Source organism: Myotis lucifugus, unplaced genomic scaffold (genome assembly GCF_000147115.1).
Source record: "Myotis lucifugus unplaced genomic scaffold, Myoluc2.0 scaffold_87, whole genome shotgun sequence".
Taxonomy (NCBI): domain Eukaryota; kingdom Metazoa; phylum Chordata; class Mammalia; order Chiroptera; family Vespertilionidae; genus Myotis; species Myotis lucifugus.
In genome coordinates this window covers 2,271,370-2,275,406 of record NW_005871135.1, presented here as the reverse complement: position 1 = coordinate 2,275,406, position 4,037 = coordinate 2,271,370, and positions in this window count along the sequence as shown.

The following is a 4,037-nucleotide window of genomic DNA, read 5'->3' as shown; positions in this document are numbered from 1 at the left end:
GCAGTCAAACCCTACCAACAGCCTATGTAGAGCTCCCCCTAGTGGAATGTGGCAGAGAGTTAGAGCTGGGGTAAGGCAAGCCTATTATTACAAAGAGGAAGGTGAAAAGACATAGAGAGTGGAATGGATTGATCATTAAACCACCAAAACAGTGTTTAACAGAGAAATAAAGAGAGAGCCAGTCCACCAGCCTTGATGAGTTTGAATACCTGGGTCAAGCTGTGGGTCCATCATTACAAAAGTGTGTTCCTCTGTGAGTCATACCAAGTTCCTGAGCCTGTTTCCTTTTCTGTAAAGTGGGGCTACCTGACGTGCCTACCTCATCTTTCAGTCATTGCAAACGTGAGGTTCCAAAAAACAAAGCGAAACAAGGGAGCAACTATCTGATATTTCAAAAGGGCTTACATATGCTGAGTTACTAATTCACGTAGACTACTGCAATTGGCAATCAGGTTATCCTTTGACACTAAGCCAACAGGATAGTGTTTTTTGGACGTCTTTTTAAAAAACCCTTTTTAGAAATCATATGCCACCAAGGTAACGGCCATGGCAAGCTCGGGCTTCAGGAAACAGGAGCTTTGGCAACATGGAAGAGAGAGGGAGTTGAGAGAGAAAGCTAGGCATATCCAGGGAAAGAAGCCTGCACAGTGCTCCTGTCCAAATGCATCCATCCTCCTGGCGGAGGGAGCCTGTTGTGAGACCAGGAGGCATGCAATTCCTCCTCAAGGCATTCGTAGGTGAGGGCATGGCTCCAGAATACCAGTGTGCTTGCTGAAAGAACACAGCCAGTAGCCAGGAGTACCAAGATCACGGTTCACATATGCAAATAGGCATCAGAAAAGGCAGAAAGTGAAGGGTATCAATATTCTCAAAGATTGAAGGGCTTACGAAGAATTTCTGTTTGTGCAATAAATATATCCTGGGCTCCTCCCAGGAGGAGCACAGTGGCTATGGGCATGGCTTCTGTAGCGGGGTGGCCTGGGTTTGAATCTTGGATCAGGTATGTGATACTGGGAAATGCATTTAGCCTCCCAGTGTCTCAGTTTTTCTCATCTGAAAATAGGGATTATAATCATAATAATAGTACTGATATCACAGGACTATTTGAGGGGTACACCGAGTACTTCCTGGGCACACAGGGTACAGTTAATACGTTTTCACTGTATTTTTTATGTGCCAGAGTCTCATTGTGAATATAACTTTTAAGCCCTTGAGTTCTAGTTCTAGCTCAGGAAATACATGTTAAACAAATAATATCACCCATCGCTGTTTAATTACAATGATGATACATGTTATGACAGAGACTTCAGGTGTGAGAAAGCTGATAATAGGGCACCTGGTATCATACAGAACTGAAGGGTTACTGGGGAGAAGAAGACATGAAAGTAGGAGGACTGGGTCTAATTAGGGCTCAGGAAGAGGGGTACTTGGAACTGGAAGCAATGAGGAGTTGATTTTTGTTAACAGTGAATATAAAGGAATGATAGCTAGGTGTAAATAATACAGTAAAGAACACCAGCCAGAAGATGGAGGGCATTTAATTCTGGGCAGAAAGGTTCTGATTTTAGTACTTTGGTTTGCAATGCAAAATCCTCCAGGTTTTGGATGAATAGAATGGTGGATAAGAGTTGTGTTTTAAGCTTATTGCCCCAGCAGGTTAGGGGAAGGGTGAGGTAGGGAGGGGGGAGCAAGAGAAAGAGAGAGAAAGAGAGAAAGAGAGAGAAGACTAAATGGCATATCTCATTTTTATTCAATTAGGACATGCTAATAAAAATCTAGACAAGAAAGATATGAAAGGCTTGAATGTTGCTCATACATAGTAATCACTCAGTAAATATTAGTTCTTATTAATTCAGCTGCATTTAAAACAAAGTAAAAATAACTCCTGCTAGGTGCAAAACATTGCATCTCATATAAAGGCAAACCTGTTCTCCTCTTAGCTTCTGCAGCTTTTCCTGTAGACCCTGCCATGCCAGCTACATACTGTGGTACATTGTGATTGTTTAGAGATAAGTAGGGCTCAGTAATGGACTTGAGCTCCTAGAAGGCAGAGACCAGGGAGGATATTTATTTCTGAATCTTCAGTAGGCACTTAACACATGTGGGCTTAAGTTGTTCTGTCTGTTCTGAACCCAAAGAACCCCAGATTAAGGTATTTTAACTCCTTTGAGATTTGACAGGAGTAGTAAACTTAAGCTTCTGAGGCAGTGGCAGGTGGCTCAGAGTCCTGCACAAATAGGGCTCAATCTTATTTTTATTTACAGAGGGGGAAGTAAAACCTCCATTTTTCTCACTGAACATTTATCTATATTTCTTGTCTATTTCTACAAAAAAAGGGCTGTTTACCTGCTTTTTTATTTCCCTATTGGCTTCTACTTTCCAAATTCTCAAGCTCAACTATAATGAAGCAACCTATAAAATTTAAGGTCAGGCTGGAGAGCAGAAAAATCATCCACTCTAGAGATCTTGAAGCTGGTTCCAGGTAAACATATCCATGAATGAGATTGGCAAATGAAATGCCATGCAAAACTTTGTAGGCATTTTTGTAAGTATATTTTTCAGAAGAGAGAGGGTCTGTTGAAATTGTGAGGTTCTCAAAGGGGTCTGTGACTGCAAATGTACCATGCTTATCAAATCATCATAATGGGAAAATAAAAATGAACCATCACATTGTCTTATTAAAATGTCCTTGGCAAAGGTCCTATTTTATATCACCAAGATCTAAAGACAGGAAGTTCCTTCTTAAGTCTACCCCAATTCTTTGGCAGCTTCTCCACATGCAAGCCCTTGGTAAATTCAGTGGAAATAGCAAACAGCTGCTCACCAACACCCACCCCAAGGAAAGAACAAGACATTTCTCACATATCTCAAGCTGCCTTAAATGTTCTTTCTTTGGCAAAGGAGAAAAAAAAAGAAATATATTTTTGGCCTCTAAACCTTTTCCCACCCGTGTGTATTTCTGCAGAAATGTTACCCAGATGGTCCGGATTGCTTTCTCCATAAGTCATTAGGAATGCTTTACACTGAGAACTTTTCTGATGACCAAGGGGTCTTTGGAGACTTTTAAAAATGGCTCTCTTAGCCTTTCTTCATAAAAACAGGGGAGCTAAACAGAGCCACGTGCAAATGAAGTAAGACCTGGAAAGGTTGGGGTTTTATTCAAAACTCACAAACCGTAGGGTTTGGTTAAGTCTTACATCTGTCCATGCAAAGCCTTCACCTCCTCCTGCAGGGACAAGAGCTGATAAACACTCCATTGGCACAAAGGATGCAATGGTCTCAGCCATTTAAGTTGATATTTATGGTTGAGTGTGGTGGCCCCATTAAAATTCTAAGCTTTTCCAATTACCCCAATGCTTCTCCATTATTTCCAGAAGCCGCAGTAAAGATTTTGGACTTAGACTGGGTGTGGAGTTTTGCCTTGGCATGCTACTCAAGTTTTCCCAGCTCCCATTTCCTACGATGTAAAAATGGGATAGTATTACCTACCTCATACCTCATAGCATTTTGAGAATTATCAAATATAAAATAGGAAAGCTGCAAATGAAATTCCAGGTGCATGGTAAAAGTTCAAAAGCCCTCTCATTCCCTCTTCTCTTTTATTCTCACAATAGTTGGAACTGGGAAGGGTTCTGTGTTTCCTGAGGGAAATACTGGCTGCATGGGGTGGAGGAGAGGAAGAAAGGGAAATGTTCCACAGTGTGAAGTCCTCTCTTTCTAAGGCATCTGGACCACAGCCCATCTTGGGAGGTCGATTAAGAGAGAAGAGCTAAGAGGAATCAGTCTGTAACCCAGGCCTCCTCAGAAGCTGCCTAACTAGGTTGTTTCAGACTGATTTCAAAACTACATTCCCAGCAGGGCTGCTGCTGCCTACTCTCACTCAAGGAGAGATGATGGAGAAACACAGAGAAAAGAAGGAAAGAATAAAGGAAGGGATAGGGTAGAGAAAGACCGAGAGAAAAGGCTTGGAGAATGAAAAAAGGAAGGGGGGAAGACCAGGAGACGTTAACCTGGACAGGAGAAGCAGTGTGTGATGG